This window comes from Setaria viridis, chromosome 4 (genome assembly GCF_005286985.2).
Source record: "Setaria viridis chromosome 4, Setaria_viridis_v4.0, whole genome shotgun sequence".
Taxonomy (NCBI): domain Eukaryota; kingdom Viridiplantae; phylum Streptophyta; class Magnoliopsida; order Poales; family Poaceae; genus Setaria; species Setaria viridis.
Window position 1 is genome coordinate 7,191,198 of NC_048266.2, and position 7,793 is coordinate 7,198,990.

Consider the following 7,793-nt stretch of genomic DNA (forward strand, 5'->3'; position numbering starts at 1 on the left):
TGAACCATCAAAACAAAAAAGTTTCTGCAAATTTAGCGCAACATTCTTCAAGTTCATTATCATTTAATGACTTCAAAGTGTTTCTTCAAGTTCATTATCATTTAATGACTTCAAAGTGTTTGAGCTCATAAAAAATCCGAATATATCTTTAAACACCATGAGTTCTTCAAATCTGTTCTTCAAAGAAGCGATCGTCATATCAACCAAAACAAAAAAAAATATTCAACTTCAAAAGCCTTCTCAGCTTCAAGAATTTCTTCTTGACAATTACTTTCATCAAATTGTTTCTTCCTCGTAGCATGACATTTTTCTGGAAATGATGCCTCCACACCCATGTCTGTTGCAGTACCTTTGGCGATGATCAGACTAGAAGAAAACCCCTCATTTTTGTAATTCTCAAAGTATTGTGTTATACCTTGTATTTGCTTCAAAGTAGAGTCAATGCACATGGTTGGCGATTGCAACTTCTTGCTCACTTTATTTGCAGCAAATAAAATATCATGCATCAAATAAATTTTTTGCATCACTTCTATCATTAGGTTCAATGTCAGAAGCATGATATAACTTAGACAAAGCAGATCTTAACTCAGTAGCTTGATATTTTATTGTTGTAACACTTTTGATTCGACTCTCCCAACGAGTATTGGATAATGATTTCACAGTTAGGCTAGGAACATGTTTAAGCAAAACATTCCACCTTTTTTTGAACTAGCAAATAATACATATATGTGTTGAACAATTCCAAAAAATAAGACAGCTTTCCCACTAGATTTTGCCATATCACAAAGAGTAAGATTTAGACTATGGCATGCACATGGAATATACAATGCTCTTGGATTGATATCAAGTAACCGTGTTTTTACCCCTTTGTATTTTCCTTTCATATTAGAACCATTGTCATAGCCTTGACCCCTTATGCCATTAATATTTAGGCCAAAGGACTGCATAGAATCAAGAAATACATTAAAAAGCCCCAAACCAGATGTGTCATCCACCTTCAAGAACCCCAAAAAGTACTCCTCAATTTTTATCTTGCCATCAGAAAAATTAACACATCGTACTAATAAAGTCATTTGCTCTTGATGAGTGACATCAGGGGTACAATCTAGGATAACGGAGAAATACTTGGCCTCTTTAACAACCTTTATGATAGAACTTGTGATATTAGAAGCTAAAAGAGAGATCAACTCATTCTGAATTTTATGACTGAGATAATGATAATGAATTTCTTTGTTCTGAATACGTCTAAGGTGGTCTTGCATTACCAAATCAAATTCTGCAATCATCTCAACACAAGCTAAGAAATTACCATTACTATCATTATAAAGCTGCTCACTGCTTCCAAGCCAAATTGCTTTTACCAAGAAATTTCACAATGGCTATTATTCTTAACAAAACTTGCCTCAACCGTTCTTTCTCCTTTGTGATTTGCTGCTGTAATTCTTTGTCAATTGCTTCTTTTTTTTGCAGTCTAGCTCTCAATTCATTCCAACTATTCATGTTACTAATATGCTCGACACTATTTTCATGTTCTCTAAGCTTCTCATTGATATGCTTCCAATTTCTTAACCCATCACCTGTTAAGGAACTAGGACTCTTTCTAGTGCTAAACTTGAAGATCTTACAGCAGAAACAAAATACTTTGTCAACATACTTGGAATAAACTAATCATTTTCTATCATGTACCTCTCCATTGCTTAATTTTCTAGAATAATGAACATATGAAAAATGTCTTGAGGCACCATCTAGAGGAAATTTGATATTTTCTTCTCTTATAGGCCCTTTCTCGATTAATATGTCTCTTGCTTTATTATCAAGATTATCCCAATTTCTTGGATCATAAATATTTTAAGTGTAAACTAGTTCCTCATGAACACTAACAGACTATGCATGTGCACCTGATACATTTACTGTGTTCTCAGAGTCACTTACATTGGTATCATCGACGTTGATGTAAACATTTTCTTCTTGATTCCCATTAGTTGGTTCAACTGCAACAACTATTGCCAACTCATCTGGGTTCATCGAAGCGCCCGTATTACTCTCAGAGCCCTGATAACTCTTGCAAAATTTATCCATAGCTCCTCTCTGTGATTCTATCAACTCATCCACACGTCTTTTCCTTTTCCTCCTCTCGCAACCTGATTCATATTTTCTAGACGACATGATATCCCATGGTGCTGAAATATTATAAATACACGATAGTTATAAATCCGTTGAGATTAAATAACTTGTGATAGTGAATTAATAATTAATGGTATGGAGAATTGGGGAATTGGCAATGGAGCAACATACCAGATGTTGGTGCAGTTGAACAGGAACAGCACGTGTCACGGCAGCGACGGGAGTGAAGGCGCAGCTCGCGTCACGGCGGCGGCCCCTGCGTGGCGTGCGGTACTCGAGTGCGCGCAGCGCGTGTGCGGCGGCGGCGTTGCGGTAGCGGTTAGTGCGCTGCGTTTTTCTAGCGATCAGATCTAATCGCATTTTTCCCTAGGGCCTAGCAAGTCGTGACACGTTGGCCTTTAGGCCAGGGCCATACGGCGTGCAACACGCGTGGAAGACTAGAACTCCGGTTCCTCCCAGGGGGCCAGGCTGCCAGGGCCACCGATTGGCTATTCCTGGGAACATTGAATCCTGATGTCCTGTTGTTACCTGACACCTGGGGTGGGGCCCCTAAGATTTGGGGGCCCAGGGCAGCCGCCCCCCTGCCCCCCAGGGTCGGGCCTGCCTGGAAGATGCAACACAATAAGAGATAAGAGATAAGGGTACTCACGGGTCCCTACCGACCAAGATAATGGTCAGCCCTAGTAAGTGGGTTCGTCCGATCATACCGTGCGGGTCAAGGCATGAAAACTTGTGGAGTATAAGCAAGGAGGCTAGACGAACGAATTCTGCTCGGATATCATGGGATACTTGTTGTGAACTGATTCGATTGCTTTCCATGTAACAACCGACTAGATCCTATCCGATTGTAACGTTAGGTCACCAGCCTATATAAAGCGGCCAGGAACGCCCCACAAGGGTACATCAACTCTTCGCATCCCATATGAGCAATATAATCTACCAGAACACAAGACGTAGGGTATTATTCAATGTACGAAATAGCGGGCTATAGCGAGGCTATAGCGGCGCTATAGCGTTTGATGCTAACTGCCGCTACAACAGTGTTGTACTAATTAGCGGGCTATAGCGGCGCTATAGCGGGCTATAGCAGAGCTATAGCGGTTGAGCACAACTCTACGCTAAATCTCATAGCCCGCTATTGTGTACATTGGTATTATTCTTCGGAGGCTCGAACCTATCTAAACCTTGCGCCCTTGCGTTACCATTCGAGCTCTTAGTCTTGCGATCTCCCCTGCCTACAAATCTACCACCTGGGTAACCCGTGATGAACTACCGGTCACTAAATCTGACAATTGATGCGTTAGGTAGGGGTGATCATGAGATCCTCCCCAGCGAACTCAATGGCATCCCAGCCCGGCATCATCTTCCCCGAGAGCATGAAGGACTTCCTCGCCAAACCGATCCAGCTCCGCTTCGGGAGCATGCCGGTGGACTTCGACTCCACCGTCTCCTTCGCCGACTCGACATCCGTCGGATCTGCACCAACGCAGCAAGGTCTTTACCCGAGGATCATTACGCCGCTTGCCCACCAGGTTGGCAATCTCTCTCTCTCTCTCTCTCTCTCTCTCTCTCTCTCTCTCTGAGAGGGTCCCACACATCCTCGCAGCAACCCGCCCACCCACGTCCTCCGATCTAATCACGGAGCTAGATCGCATCAACAACGACATTGCTGAGTGCATCAACCTCTCAGAGGCAGCACTAAGCCCTGGAAGGTTGGCGCAGGGGTTCCCCACGCCCCTTTTGGCATCAAGAACTTGGCTGCCGTGTTTTTCAAAAAACTTGGGTAGTCTTTCGAGATTCAGTCCAATGACCCACCCAGTCTCCGGACTGCGGCGAGTTCCAGGTCCCTCACTTCGTCCTAACCCCAAACCCTTACGGCGAGGGCGATGACAAAAGCTCCACATGACCGTGGCAGGCTCCCCGACGAACCTCCTCATGATGGCGAAAGTTCCTCCTAGGAGGAAGGGCGCAACGAGAGGAATCAAGACCGCGGCAGTCGCCGCCAACAGGAACGAGCCGAGCCAGTCTGTTAGCCGCATGCCACCCCCGCAGCGACCGGTGCACCGCTCATCCCGCCGGCACCTAATGGAGGCAACAACGACAACCAAGGGGGCGCTGGAGGTCGACGCAGGCATCCCTTACGTGCCCGCAATCTACAGGCCGACCTCGAACAAGCCGGTCATGACGTCTTCGCCACACCCCAGGCCAACCTGGAGTCTGTTTTTGCCGATCTGGAGAACCTTTCGGATTTAGAGCAACTTTAGCGGATCTGGGTGTGACTTCGTGTCGCTAACGCCTAGATCGAGGAAAAGGCCTAGGCCCCAGCACGCTCAAGGAGCTAATCATCGTACTCCAGATCTACATCGACCCGGCACTCCCAATGCCAATCTACTTAAGGTAGATCCGATCGTAGCCAAGCCGATCACATCTGCCAAAAGGAAGGTCGGTTGGAGCCCATTCAAGAGGAGGAGGTGGACCAGTCCCAAGGCGATGACCACCATCCTGATGACACCGACCGCCGACCAGATAACCACCACCACGACAACCGCCACCTTGACAGAAGAGGAGACGGCGAACGCCGCAGCTGGCCTGGTTGGCAACCTAATCACGACCTCCACGACAACCTCCACGACTACCATGACCTCCGTGGTGAGATCAACAACCGTCATCGGGAACAGGACGAGGCAGAGCTCCAACGGCGCGCCCCGTACGACTGCGACTTCGGCGCCTCGAGGTTCGGCAACTAGCCAAATCGCAACGTGGAGCACGAGGCCCGCAACTGCCGGGAGGAGGAGCTACGTCGCCGCGACGATTACGACCGTCGCTATGGCGCCGCTGGCGATGCCCACAATCTACCGCAGCATGACAACAGCGCACGCCCCAAGGCCCCATCGGTACAATACCGCCTCATGGAAGATGACGACATGGACATCGACAGGTTCATCGCGTTCACCCCCTGCCTCAGGGCTGTCCAGTGGCCACCCACCTTCAAGCCAGCCATCCACGAGAAGTACGATGGTGTTGACGCTGAAAATCGGACGATGACTCTCGGCGTCGAATGCACGACCTGGGAGAATCTGCTTAGCTCCTGTTCTGGTTATCGCCCTGGTGCGGTTCGCGCGGCGTGCCAGTCAATCTGACCTGTTGATTGACAAGAAAAAAACGTTAAATTCTAATGTTTCAATAGGCTAGAGTTCCGATCTATTTCGAAGTGTGTATCAGCGAATCAGCCGAATTACTGTAGAGATGACCGACTATACAGGAGCCGATGATCACGTAGCAATTGTAAAAGAAATTGCTAGAGTAACCTAAACAATTCTACAGAAGCAACACTTGGAACAGATTTAATCGGCCATATGATGATAAGCAAATAATATTAATAAAAGCCGACAATTCATGTCTCAAGCTGGATAGCTGGTGATAAAAACTAAAGTAAAAGGTAAAACCTATAATTCTAGCAAATATCAATAGCTGGTGAATAAATCTAAACGAAACAACAGCGATGCGCTCAAAGTTAAAGCTTAGATATTTGTAACAACCCTGGTTAAATCAGCCGAGTTAATCCTAATCCGAGTCTGTAATCCCGCTGACTCAGCTCCCCTTAGCTTAAGCGCTCAACCTCCAGTTCCCGGTCGCGACCCCTGAAAACCCAACCAGAACCACCAGTTCCTTCTAAGTCTCAACAGCAGTGTTCCTTTCCATCTTGAGCAGAGGAGAAACCGAGACTGACGGGTGGACCCGCAATCTTTTTTCCGGATCTCCCTCGGCAGACGCGCCCGAGCAGCATGTGCCCGCTTCAGAGCTTCTCCGCCGTGTGGCTTAATCCCTCCGACGCCCGCCGCTTCGCCCAGTCGCCGGCCGCGACAGGATGAGTCCGCGCGCCCTCCTCCCCAATCGTCGCGGAAGCCCCTCTGCAAACCTTTCTGCATCACCTAGTCTCACTCGCGCCCTCGCCGGCCGCGCATAAGTGCCCCCATCGCCGCTGTGGCAGAGTTTTTCCGCTGCTACGTCAGACCGCCTCGCAACGCGCGCCCATCATCGTCTCGCAGGATCCCCAGCTGCAAGCCCCGATGACCTCCGGCTTTTCCACCTCTCCACAGTCGCGCCGCCCACGAACTCGCTACGCGACGATTCCCCCCTCGCCAACCCCGACTCCGGCAGCGACAGCTCCTTTTCTCGCCCCACCAGTGATGTGCTCCGGCAATGCCACCGTTTCATGCTTGCCCATGCCACCGCTCGCCCTGTCTTCTCACCTGTTGCAACCTCACTTGTAGAGCCTTTCTCCCAGTCACACCAATCAAATCCGCCGCTCGACAACGCCCGCCTCCGCCAAATCTAAATTCAGGCAAAACCGCACCTGCGCCGCCTTGTATCCAGTGCCCAATGGCTGAAGACGCTATCTCCGAAGCCCTGTTCCGCCGCCCGTCGCCGCTCAATCGCCGCCATGGCAGCGCACTCCATCTTTTCCTTCCCGATCTTCATGCTACTCCAACTCTCTCTCTTCCGCGCAGCTATAAAAGGGAATGCCAGAGTTCCACCGGAGTTCCTTCGCCATCGCTGTTTCACCGCCCCTACTCTGAGCACACTTGAGCAATCCCACTGAAACTCTTGAGAAGTTCCCCTCTCCGCTCCAGTCCGCTTCTCCCCAGTCCACCCAGTCGTCTGCTCCTCCGCATTGTGCTAGAGCTTCCTTGTTGCCCACAACAAGCTCCGCCGCCGCAGGAGCACCGCCGGACATCGCCTCCGCCCGAGCCTTAGTGGTTAAGACCCTCCGCTCCTTCCCGACCCCAAAGCTTCGCCAGTAGACCTGGAGGTAAGCTGCCGACCCCTTACCGGTTCGCCCGACCCTTTTTTCCGTCTCGCCCGACCCTGTCTGTTTCGCCTGACCCCTTTTTCCGTCTCGCCCGACCCTATCTGTTTCGCCCGACCCCTTTTTCCGTCTCGCCTGACCCTATCTGTTTCGCCGACCCTTATCCGCCTCGCCCGAGGGCTTAGCTGTATCTTTTTCTTTGACCCAAAGGTATCTGTGTAAAATATCGGGGTTTTCTCTGCGTTAAGTCTGAGGATCCCAAACACAGTTATCCCTTAAAGTTTAAGGGTCAGATCATAAGTTTCTTCCAATCCGACTCTTGGTCTTGTTCTCTATCCACTGAAGCTTGAACCTCCACACTTTTTCCGTAGCTTTGCTACAAGTTTCTGGGCTAAAACTTGCAAGTGTTGTTGTTGAAATAATCGTCTAAACTTTAACTCCTGCTTTTGCATTCGTGTAGAGTTGCATCTCGCTGATGGTGTCTACGAGCTACACCCGGCGCCCGAAGATGGAGCTGTAGCTGAGCTGCTAGTTCCAGAAGCCGAAGCCGCCCCAGCTAAAGACCAGTTTCCCTCCCCTCCGCTTGAAGGCAAGCCCCGGAGCATGAACCCAACTTTCTAAACTTACACATGTCTTCCTTCATTGTATGTGCATTTACGTTACAGGAGTTGTTTGAAACCATAGATGCATGACTTAGTTCTCTTGATCTGAACACTAGCCTGATGAGTCCGAGTAGTTGCATTGCTTAATAGGACTCGGTAAAAGTCGGGTGATTTCCTGTCACTTGCGAGCTATAGGAGTTGGTTGTTCTCCTTCTGGTTACAACTATAAGGACGATGGACGGGGCAGGGCCTGGTGA